Genomic DNA, 19,148 nt, shown 5'->3' with positions numbered 1-19,148 from the left:
GAAGAAAAAACATTTCCTGAAATTTATATTCAGCTAGTGCCAAAAGGACACCATTTTACACAGACCCAGTAATGCACACAAATCAATCCCGCCTATGAAAATCCAATTGGGAGTGCTTACTCTATTACTATCTTTGATGCTGGACACTGATTTTCGTTCCATGACTAAACGTTTCTTCACAGTGACATCCTGACCAGTAAGATATAAGCCAAATCACAACAAGCCTAATGACCGAGAGGCTGACAACATAGAGTCTTATATGCCTGCAGTACAAGAAAGTTCCAAGCTATTACTGTGTTTTAAAATAACTTTAAGTCTCTCAACTTCCCCCTAACCATCAGTTAAATGAACCTTAATGTACAAAGCCATTTTCAGAATTAGGCACCCATGAATCCTAGCACATTTCTAAAAAATGGTAGTACAATTAACGGGAATGGCACAAAGCGCTGAATTTAAACAGAACGGTCTGTCAAAGCACACTGAACAAGACCTTCAGACTTCAGGAACATGACTTTAAAGGATGATTATCTAAGTCAGGCAATTCAATCTGAAGGGCAGGCAGGTGGAGACAGGGGCTGGTGAAGGTAGAAGAAAATCTCATCTTCCCTCTGCCCATTACTGATCATTAGAAAGATACATGAGATTGACTATTACAATATAATATATTTCAGTCTCAGAATAACTGATGGAAAAGCCAAATTGGGAGGAAAAAAGTCCCATTAGCAAGGATAAAATGATCTAGTGAACAGTTTTCCTTGACTTGCAATGTTCTGGCTGAGGAAAAAAAAGAATTTCCTTACTGTTTTCCAAACATCTAATTTTAGTTTTCAGGCATATGAACTCATTACGTAAATATATTTCAACGCTTTTATCTATCTGGAATTATTTTGGCTAAAATGAGCAACCACATTTCAAACCCTAACAATATGTTCTTTGTTGTACTTTTCTTTACATTCTCTTTCTGTATTAAAAAAAAAAAAAAAAAAAAAACCAAAAACCGAACTCTGATGTAGATTAAAGAATGTCACTGGGTTCAAAAAGGAGAAATTAAATTACTTTTGACGTTTGAACAATTGCCTTTAAAGAGGGAAAAGTAAGGAAACAAAATAAGCTAAATCAACTGGTGATAAGAGGAGGAAGTCTACACTTCTTGACTTTCCCCGCCCCCACCACAACGCAATTTATCTACTGATGCAGAAAAGACACTTCTTGACTTTCCCAGCCCCCACCACAATGCAATTTATCTACTGATGCAGAAAAGGCCTTTGAGTATTAGGTTGTTTAGTGCCCAGAAGATTCGTAACTGTTTCAAAGCTGAGAAAAGAATGTATACCCCCAAAACCAAAGTCCACTTTGGAATAGGGGAGTAGCCTCAGGAAAAGCAGAATTAATAACTTGCTGGATTAGTCACAGGCTGGCCAGCATGCTAAACTGATCTGGCTACCTTCGACTTTAAAGCTCCAATCAGAAAGGAAAGCTGCTACTATGCTCTTAGAGCTACATTTCTGCTGATTTGGATGGAAAATCTATACCAGTTCCAGTAGGCCAAAATTAGACAGCTCTCTACCCTACCTGCCTCATGCTACATACGACTGCATTATTTTTTCCCTGCTGTAAAAAATGAATATTCACTTCATAGTCACAATATTTAATTACAGTCATGTTTAAAATATGCTCACTCTCTTAAGACAAGAGGCATATGATATTGTTTCTGTGGATAAAGGACTAAAACTAATTTGTTCATGTTCTCACCCTCTAAAAATAATGTTTTTCATCTTTAAATTAAAAGGTAAAAAAAAAGTTATAAAAAGCCACTTAAGTTTTAAATATATCTCTTCATTTCTTTTGCCATTGGGTATGAACTGAGGTGAGGTGACAACTTATAATAACGAGAGGTAGCCTCCACTACAGCTCCACATAAGATGATATACTGAACAAAGAGAATACTTGGGTGCTCTTTTTACCACCTTTACTAACTATCTTTGTGATTATGTGTAAAGCCATTTCAACCTTTCCTGCTCTGATCTGCATTAATAAGCTGGGTTATTCAGACTAACCAGAGATGAAGACAAGATGAATGAGTTTATCTGCTTTGACACAAAATTAGCTTTTTGAAAGAATGGGGCTCTCTAAATCCAAAATATATTATTGCAATGTCATTTCCTCAAAATACACATTTTCTTCTATGTCAACGTGCTTTCTTTTGAAAAGCGTGGTAAAATAATTGACAACTGGATAATTATAAGGACAAAGGCCCTTTTGGTGGAAGATGTGCCTATTCAACAAACAGAACTCAACCCTGTCTTTCAGACCTAACAGTGTGTTCATGGCCTTCAGTTTACTTATAATGAAGCCAATGTAGCAGATGGTGTTTCAGGGAGGGAAAAAGGAGGACAGAGAAAAGGAGATGAAGAAGTACAGTAATTTCACTACAGTAACCATAGTGAATAGGTAGAGGCGCTGAGAACTGATGCTTTTGAACTGTGGTGTTGGAGAAGACTCTTGAGAATCCCTTGCACTGCAGGGATCAAACCAGTCAACCTAAAGGCAATGAGTCCTGAATACTCATTGGAAGGACTGATCCTGAAGCTGAAGCTCCAATGCTTTGGCCACCTGATGCAAATAATCAACTCCTTAGAAAAGACCCTAATGCTGGGAAAGACAGAAGGCAGGAGGAGAAGGGACGACAGAGGATGAGATGGTTGGATGGCATCATGGACTCGATAGGCATGAGTTTGAGTAAGCACTGGGAGTTGTTGATAGACAGGGAAGCCTAGTATGCTGCAGTCCATGAGGTTGCAAAGAGTCGGACACAACTGAGTAACTGAACTGAGAGGCACTGAGAAGGTGAGTGAAAGCCAGTACTTAAGGAATTGAGGAGGTCAGCCTAGTAGATTTATCAGGGAGGGCCACTGAAGACAGGGAGGCCAATACAAAGCTTCTAGAGTAAAATGCAGCTAGGAAGCCAGTGGGGCTGCAGTCAGGAAGTGGGGATAAATAATAGCAGAAAGACTAAGAGGAATTAGGGCAGGCATGTTCAGATCATGCGGGCTTTGTAGGCCTACACATAAGGACTTAGCTTTTTCCTCTGAAAGAAAAACCACCTGGTGAAATGCACCTCATCCAGATTTACAAGTCACACAAAAATACTATGGAGTACACTGAACCAGACAGTTAAAAATGGTTAAAACAGTATGCTTTATGTTATCTGACTTTTACCACAGTAAAGAAAATTTTTAAATAAAGAAATACTATGGAGATATACTTCCTGGCACTGTCTTAAATTTTTTTAAAGGATTTTGAATAGTGAATGTGTTTGAAATGATCCTACAATATTATTACGTTCAGAAAGAGATTAAGGGCAATGCTTGTATGAACTGAGGGTTAGGTTCCAAAGGCCTGTGCAAATACCTTAACTGAGAACAAGTATCTGTTATGTAATGTCATTGCGATTAAATATAAGTATCAACTATACTTACTTTTTGTTCAGTCACATTTAACTAAATTTCATACACCATCATGTCATACATACATATACTTAACAATAACTACCCAGCTAAAAATGTCACAAATTCTGATAATGTCTACCACTTAGAATTAGCTACCTTTTTTTTTTTTAAGTGGAGGAGATGATTCAAAAATACATTTTTAGGAGGAAAAGATGTACTTCAAAATTATAAGCACCTCTTTTATTAATAATTTGTCTAAGGAAGAAAAATTTTTATGGTAATTTGAGCTACTATTAAATGTTTATAATGTGCTAACCACTGTGCCTAGTATCTCTATTAGTTCTTGGGGCAGTAGTAGCCAATTTTTTACTGAGGTAGTAGCCAATTTATTATTCTCTTAGATGAAGGTGGAGGCAAAATTTAAAAAAAGATAATAACCTTACCAATATGAAAGTAATTTCAGAAAATTCAAAACAAATGATAAACAGAATGAATAAAGATATTTATAAAGTTTTAATTTGGTGGATAATGATGTAAGGAACCAAAATATCCTTCTCACAGCAAAATTCTCTAGTTATGACAGACCAGAAAATATTACATATTCACAGATGCAGTCAGCTGGCATATATAAATACTTTACTAAATACTTCACATTAATAGCAACCCAAGCCAATTTCTAGTAGTTTTGTATACAGAATTATAAAACATGAATGAATGTGAATGCTCTGTCAATTTTAATTACTCACATGTCCCATTAATATTTTTGACATTATATTTAGTAAGCAAGTATTCTAATATCATTGTCAAAAAGGAATTCTTTAATTCACTTCAAAAACTTTTAAAAAAAGCAACCTCTCAACAAATCATGATAGAAAATTAAGTACACACCAAAATGTGTTTCTTCACCCATTTAAGTCACTGGAATTTCAATGTATATAATGTTACTGTGAATGAATCCACTTCACTATCATCATAAATGATGACAACAATAAATAGGATGTGATAAGTCCATGGTTCAAATTATTAATGAATGAGTTAAGCAAACAACTCATTTCTCCATGCTGTGAATTCTAAATTAGGAGAATTCTTCTTCCACAGGAGGCACAGAAGACACTTAAGGAACAGAAAAGGAAGGAAGGAACAATATTGGGAAATGGGCTTGTACCTCTTTAGTAAGAGGGTCTTTAATAACAAATGGCAAGTGTGAAAGAAAAAAAGGCTTCATGACATTTCATACTTTTTGCTGGAGGATTCCTTAAAGGTAATGGGAGCTTAAAGATGCAGGTAGAGAACAATTTTATAAAGGAAAAGTCACAAGAGCAAAGAGGAGAAAATTACACTCTGCATTTATATAGCTGCTAACACCATAGCACCTGGGTGTTTTATAGACTTCACCACTTGATTTTCAGCAGGACATTTCCCTGCCCTATCCCATCTCTACTGCTGTAAAGCCAAAGCACCGACAGTCACTACCATCCAGCTGCTCTGAAATACAAATCCCCAGAGCCACTTTAATTCATCCGATTTGTATCATTTAGACTGCAGTACTTCACTCAGGCAAGCAGTCCTTTCAAGTTTGCATGCCCTCGACACATTTCAATACATACAAATTGGTGCTAGGTACAGAAACGTAGTGAATTCTCAGAAAGGAAAGCCATCCGGTCTCTCCCACCTTTTCTTCACCTCAACAAATTTATCCTTTATTATTATTACTTCTAAAAATTCTTCTTGTTAATATAGTAGGAGAGCAGATATCCCTCTGGTCACGCAATCTGAACACCCACAAGTGTATCGTTTCTTTAACTTAGGGTTTCACATGATGATAATGGATGAGATGATAGAGAACAATTTTTACTGTCAACCAAAAAGACTAAGAAAACAGTTTAGGGATATTTATATGGTTATCCGGGATTCCCTGGTGGCTCAGACAGTAAAGCGTCTGCCCACAATGCGGGAGACCCAGGTTTGATCCCTGGGTTGGGAAGATCCCCTGGAGAAGGAAATGGCAGCCCACTCCAGCACTCTTGCCGAGAAAATTCCATGGATGGAGGAGCCTGTTGGGCTACAGTCCATGGGGTTGCAAAGAGTCGGACACTACTGAGTGACTTCACTTTCACTTTCATATGGTTATCTTGGGCTTCCCTGGTGGCTCAGGTGGTAAAGAAACCGCCTGCAATGAAGGAGACCTGGGTTCAATCCCCAGATTGGGAAAAGCCACTGGAGGAGGGCATTGGCAACCCACTCCAGTATTCTTGCCTGGAGAATCCCCATGGACAGAGAGGAGCCTGGAGGGCTACAGTCCATGGGGCTGCAGAGTCGAACACGACTGAGTGACTAAGCACAGCACATATGGTTATCTTAAGTTTCAAATACAAAGCATATCTCTGGTACTTAGTGATAACAACTAGGGATCTTAGTAGTAGTAATAAAAGTATAACAAGGATAACTGCAACACCAAACTATCGTTTTTATTCCTTATTACATGCTAAGTATTTTATGTTAATTTTCTCTTTAATCCTCACAAATCTCTGGAATTGGAATTATGCCCCCATTTCACAGATGGGAAAGGAAGGAGATGATCTATTACTCCACTCAGTTTGCAGGGCTGGTAAAGGCAGAATCAGGATTAGAACCCATGCAGTCTGGATCCAGAGGCTATACTTTTAATTACCATGCATGCTATCCATTCCCCTTGTGTTTTGTATCGTGGACTGTAATGAATAAAAAGTAGGATAAACAATCATGGAAACTCCAGTTTTTCTCATTTCCTCTTAAAAATAACTCAAAGAACTCTAACAAGTGCACATGGTTCTTCATATTTTAAAGAGAATTAAATCATACTCTTTGGTGGATAATTTACTGCAAACGAAACCCCATCAAAGGAAACTCTCAATCCTGGAATGCTGATGGCAATAAGAACATTCTAATGAAGAAACAAAGAGGGGTGAGGCAATGGGATAAAGAAGGAGAAAAGTTAACTTGCTTAATGAAATGGTAAAAAAACGAACAAAAAAGGAATTAAGCTATAAAGAATTTCTACTACTGATTCTTTGAACTAAAAAGTAGAAAAAAGCCCTCCAAAAAATAAACTGCCCTTAAGGGGATGGATGAATAAGCAGAGCACAGAGTTTTTAGGGTAGTGAAAATATTATGTATGGTACTGTAAGGTAAGGTACATGTCATTATCTGTCCAAACCCACAAAATACACAACATTTAGAAACAATCCTAATGTAAACCATGTATTTTGGGTGATTATGATGTTAGTGTAGGTTCAGGAGCTGTAACAAATGTACCACTCTGGTGGAGGATATTGATAAGGAGGAGACTATGCATTTGTGGGGACAAGGGGACACAGGAAAAAAATCTGTAACTTTCTCTTAATTTTGCTGTGAACCTAAAACTCCTCTAAAAGAACAGTCTTCAAAAAAAGAAAAGAAAACCCATCCATCTGTCCACTTAAAGTAATTTTCAGTACACTTAAGTGGAAAGGTAACTAAAAGCTTAAGACTTTAGGTATAGAACGAACAGTCTCCAAATAACTAGAAAGCACTGTTAAGCATAAAACAACTGTTTTGAACATTTCAATCTAATTATTTATAGTGAAGTGAAAGTGAAATCGCTCCGTCGTGTCCAGCTCTTTGCGACCCCATGGACTCTAGCCTACCAGGCTTTTCCGTCCACGGGATTTTCCAGGCAAGGGTACTGGAGTGGGTTGCCATTTCCTTCTCCAGGGGATCTTCCCAACCCAGGAATCAAACCTGGGTCTCCTGCATTGCAGACAGATGCTTTACCCTCTGAGCCATTTCCTTAATTTCATAGCTTTGCTTTGGTGAATAATATTTTGTCTTCCATTCTGGAAGACAATACGTCTTCTAATTTATGGAGATATTCTCAGACTTTACTTAAACTTTTCCTATAACTGACTTAATAATGTGTTCTCTTTATTAGTATGTTTCAAATATAATTCTGGATAAATCTGATTTATTCATACCATGATTTCAGTGTTCATCTCTAAAAATCTTTTGTAAAAAGATCTGATTCTTGATTATGTCAGGGTCCTTTAAGACTAATTTGGGTTTTATTCCCCAACAGACATTAACAGAAAGCACTGAAAGTACTGAAAAAATAAAAATATATCAGCCTCTAACATAAAGATGAGAAATTAATCATCTACTGAGGAGCAAATATGCATGAGGTGCTACACAAAAAACAAAAATCTCTACAGTGAAAGTAACAGAAAAGGGAGAAACCTATTATCTATAATTCTATAATGTTGATTGGTATACTTCAGCCACCAAACATGGTCAAGCCTCTCTTCGAATGTTGGCTTCCTTTTGTTCTCTGTATTTCCACTACCATGTATCACTCTAGTGCAGGACTTTTTATTTTCTCATTGTAGATAATGGCCAGACCCTCCTAACTAATCTCATTGACTCCTGTCTCTCTGCTTAAAGCTATCCTGATCACCATTACCAGATTAAGCTCTCTAAAACATTACTTTCTTGATAAAATTACCTTCCCAGAAATCTTACAGATAGACAATCACACATTGAAAAAAAATACCACCTAGCTCCTACCTTACGTACTCTTTCCTGCCAACACTTTGCAACAAATTGCCTTGGTCAGATGATCTCTGATCTTAAACGGGCCATATTAATTTCTCTGTGTCTGTCTTTGTTAATGGTGTTCACTTATCTGCCAAATCTAAGGTAACCTTCAATACCAATTTCAATTCATCTGCTTCCATAAAGCCAGGCCTAATTATTCACATTTCTTTGATTTCCAAGTAATATATTTGTGTAAGTTCCCATTACTTGATTATATGTTCTCTAGTTTGGGGTATCAAACTACCTAAATTTAGGTATTTGAACAATGGCAATTCTGTCTAAATTTTCAAAGGAAATAAATTTTAATAAATAGAACTCTCAATTTTAAGTATTTCTCCCACAATGTTTCCATAAACTGTTTGCATCTACTCTTTTCTTGCATGGAACACTGAAATAGAAGATATATGGTAACAAATAAATTTTAACTAAACAACTAAAAAATAGTTCAGCATAGTCTGTTGATTTTTTTCTCCTTTAATAAACACACGTGATCTCACAGAATTGCCAATTTTTTTGTATGTTAAAATGATAAAATAGCAATTTCATATGGTTCAACTTAATTCATAATAAAAATGTTAATAAACTTTCTATTTATTTCTAATTCACATATGGCATTAAAGCATACACGCCACTCCAGTACTCTTGCCTGGAAAATCCCATGGGTGGAGGAGCCTGGTGGGTTGCAGTCCATGGTGTCACAAAGAGTCGGACACGACTGCGCAACTTCACTTTCACTTTTCACTTTCACGCATTGGAGAAGGAAATGGCAACCCACTCCAGTGTTCTTGCCTGGAGAATCCCAGGGACGGGAGAGCCTGGTGGGCTGCCATCTCTGGGGTCGCACAGAGTCGGACATGACTGAAGTGACTTAGCATTAGCAGTCAAGTTTAAGAATTACTCTCATTTTATGTCTATTAGCTTAAGTCTTACACTATAATTGAGATTTTGGTAAAGAAACTTCATGGGAGATTAAGTTTTTCCTTCTATGCATCATTCTACTTAAAAATTCACAAATTTTCAGGTTGTAGAAGCACACTTAAACATAAATTAATCAGTTTAAGTCTTGATGAAAGTGAAGTCACTCAGTTGTGTCCGACTCTTTGCGACCCCATGGACTGTAGCCTATCAGGCTCCTCCGTCCATGGGATTTTCCATGCAAGAGTACTGGAGTGGATTGCCACTACCTTCTCCAGGGGATTGTCCCGACCCAGGGATCGAATCTGGGTCTCCCGCATTGCAGGCAGACGCTTTACCATCTGAGCCACCAGGGAAGCCTGCTTTCTTGGGATATCTGCTCAGCTTGATTTCCTCTAGTTTTTTATTTACATACCCATAAAAGAAAAATTTTAAAAGAACTTCTTCCCCCTCCCCTTTTCTAAGGATATCCCCTCAACAAAGGATGTAATACTTAAAAACTCTAAGGTAACCATGACCACCTATGGGCTCAATATGAATTCAATTTCCATGCTTAGGTTTTAGCATGGTTCTTAGCATTTTTTTTTAATTTAGATACTAAAATGTCCATTTATTCATTTGCAATAAAAAACTGAACTATCACTGATTGTAAATACTAATACAAGTGTGATCCAGCGTTTTATTCTTTTTCAGAAGTCAAGCTATATGAGAAATCAAACCACAATCAGTGGTACACTTTAAACTACTGATTCAATTTCTTTAATGATTGTAAGTAGCAGAACTACTTACATTTTTTATTTCTACTGTAGTCAATTTTGATAAATTATATCTTTCTTTAAAATGTTCATTTTCTCTCATTTTTTTCAAATATATCAGCATAAAGTTGTTCATGATAGTCTGTTAGGTCTCTGATTTTTGTAACTATGTTCTTTTTCCCATTTTTAAGATTGTTTACTTGTGCTTTCTCTTTCATCTTGATCAAATCTTGACAGTTTTATTTTCATTGGACTTCTTTAAGAAACAAATTTTAGCTTTATTGATTCTGTTTATTTCTGCCTTCTGTTCTATTATCATCTGCTGTCATTTTCATTATTTCTTTCCTTTAACTTTCTTTTGGTCTATCCTTTTTTTTCTACCTTGTTGAATTTATTGAATGCTCAGCTGGCCCACTTAATTTTATTCTTTTCAATATAAAAGATTAGGGCTATAAGTTTCACTTAATAACTATTTTAGCAATATTTTATAAGTTTTGATATGTACGATTTTTAGGATGTTCAGTTCTATTTCCATTGTTAATTTTTTTGAATTTTTAACTTTAAAACTTTCAACCTTAAAAGTTTTCAAAAAGAAAAGTTTTAAGAGTAAATTTTTTTGGTACTAATTTTTGACTTAGTTCATCTATGATCAAGAGAATATGTTTGTATGATATAAAGAATTTGATTTGTTGAGATTTATTTATGTCTTAATCTATTGTTGGTTTTCATAAAGATTCCACATATACTTCAGAAGACTACATAATTGTTGGACTTCAGAATTCTATTGTGTCCATTAACTGAAGCTTACTGTGTTTTTTCTGTATCTTCTATACCTTCAACTCTCTGTCCATGGGAAAGACTAAAGGCAGGAGGAGAAGGGGACGACTGAGGATGAGGATGGCATCACCAACTCGATGGACATGAGTTTGAGCAAGCTTTGGGAGTTGGTAATGGACAGGGAAGCCTGGCGTGCAGCAGTCCATGGGGTGGCAGAGTTGTAAACAACTGAGAGACTAAACTGAATACCCTTAATAATTTTTGTAGATAGGGTCACAGATTTATCAATTTCTCCGTATACTTCTGTCAATTTTTGCCTTATAAATTTAAGGCTTTGTTTTTAAGTGCATATAAAACTGTTACAACTTTCTAGTGATTTTTATATTTTGTCACTACTATAGGGATCTCCTTTATTTCTAGCAACATTTTTTGACATAAAGATCCATTTGATTTCATTTTCATGGCTACGGTAGCTCTCTTTTAATCAGTATTTGCCTGGTATATCGTCTCCCAAAACTTTTACTTTTATGGAAGTTTTTTTTGTTATTTTTTGAGAAAATTATTTTTTTTAATTTATTTTTTTGAAGTATAGTTGATTTATGTGTGTGCGCACACTTAGTCGCTCGGTTATGTCCGACTCTGTGACCTCATGGACTGTAGCCTGCCAGCCAGGAACCTCCTGTCCATGGGGATTCTCCAGGCAAGAACACTGGACTGGGTTGCCATGCCCTCCTCCAGGGGATCTTCCAACCTGAACTCAGGTCTCCCGCATTACAGGCAGATTCTTTACTGTTTGAGCCACCAGGGAAGCCCAAGAATACTGGAGTGGGTAGCCTATTCCTTCTCCAGGGTACCTTCCTGACCCAGAAATCAAACCAGGGTCTCCTGCATTGCAGGCATATTCTTTACCAGCTGACCAGGAAAGCCCATAGTTGATTTATAATATCACGTAAATTTAGGGTGTATAGCACATGATTCAGTCATACATATACATATATATCCTCTTTTTTAGATTACTTACCCTTAAAGGTTATTACACGGGTCCTTGTTGGTTATGTATTTCATATACAGTAGTGTGCATATGTTAATCCTAACCTTCTACTTTATACCTTTCACCACCACCACCAAACTTTTGCTTTAACCTTCCTAGGTTCTTAGGTCTCTATTTTTTTTTTTTTTTGGCTGCACCATGTAGCTTGTGTGATCAAACTGGTGCTCCTTGTAGCAGAAGCTGAGTCTTAACTACTGGACCACCAGGGAAGTCCCACTAACGCCTCTCTTATTCACAGCATTAAAAACAAAGATGAAGTCTAACCTACCTTACTCTTAACATTTTCATATATTGTGTTTTCTGATATAGTTGGATTTTATTTTTACCATCTTATTTTTTCTAGTTACTGTATTTCTATGCTTTTTGTTTTTCTATTTCTCAGAATGACCAAGTTTTTAAAGTTCATTTTCCCCTCCACAGCTTTTGAAGCTATACACTCTAGTTTTACTCTTTTAATAGTTGTCGTTAACATTTTAACATATGTACCTAAAGCCTAGAGCTAGTTCTGATTTCTCACCTTCTCTTGAATAATTCAAAGATCTTAAAATACTTCAATTTCAATCACCCCTTCCTATCTCTGACATAACTACTATTGTCCACGATTTTAGTTTTACCTTATCACAACAGCGGTTATGAATTCCCAGGGGATTTTTGTCCTCCTCTCTCAACAGTCCAGACTAAGATAAATAAGATCTGTCAATTTTTGTCTGTGAGCAGATTTTTAAATTTCCATGTTCACTCTTCAAGGAACTCGTCCTATGAGGGACAATGGGGTGGGGCGTTCAGTTCTAATTCCTCACTTCAGTCCCTAAACCTATCTCCTATCTTGTGACCATTAAAACTTAACTTTCAGGAATTCTGAGTCAGGCAAATGCCCCCAGGGCAATTCACTACCTGGATTTTTAGTTGTTATCTTTTGTTCTCTTCCTGGGAATTTTCTTTCCCTCCAGAGTGGAGAGTTCAGCTGTTCAGTTTAAAATGTTTGTTTCAACAGATACTTACTTGTAAGTTCAGTATCTTAGCTCTCTCCTCTATCTAAGAAGATGCACAAGTCTCCCTAATTTTAAAAGACCTTTTTCTTTGTGTCAGTCAAAGGTTTCTCCAGACAAGAGACTTAACCTGTCTCTGTCGAGTCCCTTGGGTGGCAAGGAGATCCAACCAGTCCATCCTAAAGGAAATCAGTCCTGAATATTCATTTGAAGGACTGATGTTGAAGCTGAAACCCCAATACTTTGGCCACCTGATGCGAAGAACTGACTCACTGGAAAAGACCCTGATGCTGGCAAAGATTGAAGGCAGGAGGAGAAGGGAACAACAGAGGATGAGATGGTTGGATGGCAACACCAACTCAATGAACATGAGTTTGAGCAAGCTCTGGGAGTTGGTGATGGACAGGGAGGCCTGGCGTGCTGCAGTCCATGGGGTTGCAAGGAGTTGGACACGACTGAGCGACCGAACTGAACTCACTGTCTCACCATCTTCTGTCTTTCTCAATATTATAAAATCTGACTTCTTCTCCCTCAGTTCTAATGAATCAAATACCACTGATACCTTCACAGGTTATCAAAAGTCTCCTAATGTCCAATCCAGTGTATATTCTGACTCTTCTTGGGCTTTTGTAACCAATGACACTACTGACCACACTGTTGACCTCTTCTATCTTGATTTTGTTTTTTTGTTGTTGTTTAGTCTCTAAAGTCATGTCTGACTCTTTTGTGACCCCATGGACTGTAGCCTGCCAGGCTCCTCTGTCCATGGTGTTTCTCAGGTAAGAAACTGGAGTGGGGGTTGCCATTTCCTTCTCCAGGGGATCTTCCCAACCCAGGGATTGAACCCATGTGTTCTTTACCGCTGAGCCACTTGCAATAACACACCATCCTGGCTGGCTTTTCCCCAACCATTACGACTGTTCTGTATCTCCTCTTTTTCTACCCACCCTATTACCCCCATCTTTGGCGTTCTTCAAGATTCAGTTCCTGCTGTCTACTTTTTCTCGACAGTCTCTCAATAGTACATCACCTACAATTCCTTCAACAGTCTTTCTTTTCTCTGGTGGCTCCCAAACACCACTCTCTACCTGTGACTTCATTTCCAATCATCAGAACTATATTTCTATCCAGATGTATACCAGTCCCCTCAAACTCAATATATCAAATAGAAATCACCCTCTCTCCTTAAAAACTGACTCCCTTTTCCAACTTTTCTGTTCTTAGTAGTACCACCATCCTTCCAGCTTCAAAAACAGTCTTTGATTCATTTTGTTTCCCATTCCTCAGATCAGTCATAAATTCTGATCGATCCTTTGTAATCTCTCTGTCTTCTCATCTCAATTATTCATCTGAACTGTGCAAATATTCATGGGTATCTGAAGTGTACCTGGGTACTGAAAAGACAAGAGAATTGAGCCCCTGATGTGAAGGCATTCACAGTCTAGATTAATAATAAATAAGGAAACACATAATTATAATATGGAGAGTTAAATGTTACAACAGAAGCACTTATTTCATATCTGGACTACTGTCATAGCTTTCAAAGAGGTTTAACTGCTTCAAGGTTATTCCCCCAATGTGACACTTTCAGATATGTCTTCCTAAAAAAATGATCTTGACCATATGTTTTTCTTGTTCAAGAATCTTAATTCTTCTCAATTGCTTTCAGGATTAACACTGTCACTAATTAGCCTGTGACGAAAGATCCTAAACAGTGAGCCACCAAATATCCTTCAAGTATTATTTCTCAACACTTCTTCAAATGAACTTTCCATTCCTTTCAAATCAGTTTACTCTTTAGACATGAATATAATTTAATATTCCTCATGACACTCCCTTCATACAGCAAACTCCACCATTTCCATAAAAATACATTCTATCTTTGAAGATTCAGATTAAAACCTATCTCTATAAGTTGATCTTCAGTATCACTAGCCAAAAATGATGTATTTATTCTTCAAAGGCTCAAAGCAATTTTTTCCTGGATAAATCATCTTACAATCAGGTACTGCCTTATTTTATTTTCTCCATTGTTGTCTTGAATTATTAATTCTTTCTCACTTAATTGTACATAGTTCATGTTTTCTCCCCAACCAAACTCTATGCTTCTCAGCAGTTCTATCTTCTACTTCTTTGTATCCAGCCACAGTACCTAACACAGTATCTTGTTTATGAGCAAGATTTGAAACAGGGGTAGGGTTTGGAAAGTTCAGTTTGGATGAAGGAACACAGATGATATTAACAGAAGAAACAGCACATGCAAAGATTAGAAAGGGCAAGGTTTGTCCCAGATAGAGAAAATTAATCAATTTGGTAGAATGAAGGGTCCTCCCTAACTCTGACTTAGCAATGCCAAAAGGAATACTGGGATGTGAGGTGGAAGGGCCAGAATAATTTCTAAAGTAAGGAGTTTTATCTGACAGGTGATGAGGGAGCCACGGAATTCTTAAATAGGCTAATGAAGAGGGCACGGTTTCTTAAGTTTCATCAAACAAGCAGTGCACTAAATTAATAGGAAGGCCTGAACATCAGTTGAGTAGCTATTGTGCAGAGAGGAAGTAGTGGCTGAACCCTGACCAGCACTGAGTGCTTTTCTTTCATCTTCTCTCCTAGAGGGAAATCTGCCATAAAATTCCTTAGGTAAAGAAAGACAGTTGCGTTGGTTATCTGATTCAATGTCCCTTTCAGTTCCACTTATCCTAGATTCACCATAAAGCAGATTGCTTTCTCTTGGCATCTTCACTGGGAGAAGCACATTTTCATTAATGGTAACTACATTAGCAAATGACTCGTTGCAAGTTATTCTAAGCTATATCAAAGAGAGTTTGCTCCCACTTTAATAAATGCCTATTTATCCACAGATGGAGGTGTTTGCTACCCGTGGTCAGGACTGAGCTTCAGTCCCTAAACTAAGACTGGCTGTCACCCAGGGCTCAGCCCTGCCACAGTAGAGTACGGGATACTTAGCTATCTACTCACTCACTCACTAACTTCTTGCTACAGCCCTTGAGCAGAATCGCGACTCTGATTTATTTGTGTTTCACCTATTATATATGCCTAGGAGGTTTCCTTCCAATAGGTGGATAATTTGTAGGAATTTGTACTTTTCTTCTAAACATGTCCTAATATCCTTTGTCTTTATTATCACCATCTGTGGTTAAAGAAGAATGGGAGTGGGGTGGGAGGGGGCACAAACTATAGTACTTTTTATTTACCATCTCTATTTATTTGGTCAAATCCTTTTTAGGCATAGTAGGGAAATGGCAAAAAAAAAAAAAAGAAAGAAATTAATCTTGAGGATTGATAATCAGAATTCATAAAAATATCATGCAAGAGCAAAGGAAAGATCTTTAGTGATGACTGCTTTCCCTGCCCACCATGCAGCAGGGTCTAAGTGGTTGGTTTTACTCAGGAATATTGATATTTGCTTTTCTTCACTGCTATTTCTCAATGGGTGTGGGGGAAGGGAATGTGAAGCAAGTAGATTTAGAGAGGCTTCAGAGCAATGAGTTAAGAGATACATGCATTTCTTAAAGTCACCCAAATGCCCAAGATAAGTGAGGCGATGATAAACAAATTAAGAATAGGATTAATATCTAAATATATGTACTGAGTCTTTGTAGAATTAAAAAAAAGATTAAGATGATTCTTTACATCTAAACTGCATAAAAAAAGAAATCATTTGTGGAATTTTAAAGTTGAAAACCTAATTGAGTTAATAAAGTAGAAACGTATGCTAAATATAACAAAAGAAAGTAAAATAAGATAGAGATATCTTCTGGAATGGCAGAAGACTTTTCACAGGTCACAGAGAATACTCATGAGGAATAAATTAGAGCACCATCAATTGTGCCCCTTTATAATAAAGGTATACTAGTATTTAGGGAAACATGAAATTAATCAAATTTATAAAAAAGATAAATTTGAAGGTAATTATTAATCTAGCAAAGTATTCACAAGTATGACTTTTATAAATATCAAGCTCTCCTATTAATTTAAGATATCTAAGTGCAATGGATTTATAGCCTAACTTTCCTAGGAATTTATTATATCAATAATACCATAACCAATAATTGCTTTACTTAGAAATTTATTAGAAAGCACCCGTAAATGGAAAGTTAAAGTAATAGTTGGTTCTTGTGTTCTCTTTTACATACTCAGTAGAAATCTTATATATGAACATTACAAATATTTCAAACCTTGCGTAAAAGCTACTTCTCAATTCATATGTTGGCTTTTCTTGCACACAAAGCCTACTCCCACGCTCACAAGCAAGCCTCATCTCTCTGTATTGAAAGGCATAGTAAAACAACAATATATTTTGGCAGGTAGAAGTTCTCTAAATACCACAAACAGCTGACCAGATGCCACGGTAAGCCTTGCATGGAGCTGGCACTCTTTGTTAAAGCCAAGCAAACTGTCTCTTATTTCTCACAGCCAATGTTGGTGGCACTATTTCTACAGACATAAACAAAACTTGAAAAGCAAACAACTTAAACAAATTCTGTTAATTCCTCTTCCCCCTTTTAAAAATACGAAAGTGGATTTTAGACAATTTGGGGGTGGGGGGGGCATCATGCTCCCCAAAGTAAGAGAAGTTCAGACAACAAAGGGTTAAAAGAACAAGCAGAGCCCTACCGTACCCAGAAATGACAGAAGGCTCTTCTCCTCTTCCGTGCTACTATCCAACCACTCGGCCACATCACCGGGGGAAAGGAGACTCATTCTCCAGCCAGAAAACTTTTCCATACAGAGCACAATTACTGAATGATGGAGCGGGAAAAGAAAGATACACAGACTAAATCCTTGGGGGTCTACACCTAAATTGCTGGCTAGGCAGTAATAATGAGAGAGAAATTGTGATCCTCCCTCCACACTGAATTCTGGCTCTGTGACACCAATCTAATACAATGGGGGGAGGGGGAAGAACATAGAGAGGGTTAAAAGAGAGGGTGATAGAAGAGAAAGGAGGAAAGGTCTGTCCTTCAGTCTCTTGGTGTTAAGCTTTAGCCTGAGAGAAAAGCCAGCATAAAACTGAATAATAATTTGTGTTCAATGTCAGGAGAGAGCAAAAGGAAAATAAAGAACAAAGATACTCAAAGAAAAAGAGACAGGTTCCTACACTGAGACAGCTTAGATAACTGGACAGCACAATAGCTAATCAGTTAAGTAAATCATATCATCAAACAAAAACAAAAGCAAAGGAACAAATTCAGCATTTTGTTTTGTTCTGAGAAGAAAGGTTTTCAAATTCCCTTTCAGTCTGCCCAGAGAACTGCAGCCCCTAACCCTTTCCTGCTTTAGCTGTTTCAACAGCATCCCAGCCCCCTTGACGAAGATTTCCTGCAAGCAAAGGCAGGTTGATAAATCTGTGAATAGGAAGCTCTCATCCCTCCTTTCTTCTGCTCCTCCTCCATCCCTCCCCCCACCTCGCATGGCGACTGCATTGATCGACAATAATGGAATCTGTAACTGACTGCCAACAGCAACATTAAGGATATTACAAGTCCACTTCATAAGAATTTGAGCCGGTGGTCGGAACTTGGGGGCAACTCTGGGCTTGTAGTCAATAGCTTTGTCTTTCTTAGCCAGAAAGAAAAGGGTGTGCTTGCGTGCGTGCGTGCGTGTGTGTGTGTGTGTGTGTGTGTGTGTGTGTAAAAAGGAAAGAAGGCTGAAGCCTGAAAGAAGTAAGAGAAGTGAGCTTGTTGGGCTAAAGATTCAGAGAGCCATGGACGGAGCAAACGACTGTCCTTCAACTCCCGTCGCACTTACAATGACATCGCAAAGGACTCAGGGCCAGATGGATTTTTTTTTATGTGATTTACATTACAAATCTACATGGTTTGATTTAGGATTATCTCACAGGCTTATACCTTATTAATAGGCAGAGAAAAATCAAGCAGAAGATGTATTTTGAGAGACCCATAAATCACTAATATCCCTGTTCTCTGGAGATTGATTGGGTTTGTTACTGTGAAAAAAACAAATCACTCAGAGCTTTCCCCTGCATTAGCAAAACATTAGCTCTGTTCCCCACAATCCACTCTTTATTTCTATTCTAGCAATCTGCCTTCAGAGAGCATTCTTACTGCTTAAGGATTACTATCTCAATATACTCTGAATCCATACCCTCTTTCCCACGTTTACTTCATTATTCTTCATCTGGACTCTTATTCACTTTGTAAGTTCCCTGAGGACACAGCTTTGTAACCCTGGCAGCTAGAGCAGTGCCTGGCACTGAAGGGTTCACTTAATATTTACTGAAGTTTTGGTTGGCTGCTCTGAAAGTTTCAACAGCTTCCACTTTGGCAGGAGATCTCAGGCTGGATATTTCAGGATCTCTTTTTAAAATTAGTCATTTTGACAGACAGTGACTTAAAAGCTGTTCTAGCAGTGGCATCAATTGATTAAGAAAATAGAAAACATAAAAAAGGGGGAGGGAGGGTAATATGAATTCATAATGTTTAAATAAATCTATATTTTGTTACTCGAAATAACTACATAAAATTGAAAAATAGTAATAAATACATATAAAAGACTTTTTTATTGAAATGTCTTGCTTGCTTAGCATCTAAGCATGGATTGATAATTCCTTTGTGGTAAC

General features: G+C 37.3%; 1 protein-coding gene across 9 annotated transcripts in view; it reads right to left on the bottom strand.

Moving 5' to 3' along the window:
• RASAL2 (RAS protein activator like 2) overlaps positions 1-19,148 on the bottom strand; it is a 399,967-nt gene that overhangs the window by 103,252 nt on the left and 277,567 nt on the right. The gene's annotated exons all lie outside the window — the stretch shown is intronic.

Source organism: Bos javanicus, chromosome 16, assembly GCF_032452875.1.
Source record: "Bos javanicus breed banteng chromosome 16, ARS-OSU_banteng_1.0, whole genome shotgun sequence".
Classification (NCBI taxonomy): Eukaryota; Metazoa; Chordata; class Mammalia; order Artiodactyla; family Bovidae; genus Bos; species Bos javanicus.
The sequence above is the reverse complement of the archived record's forward strand: the minus strand, read 5'-3'. Positions and strand labels throughout refer to the sequence as shown.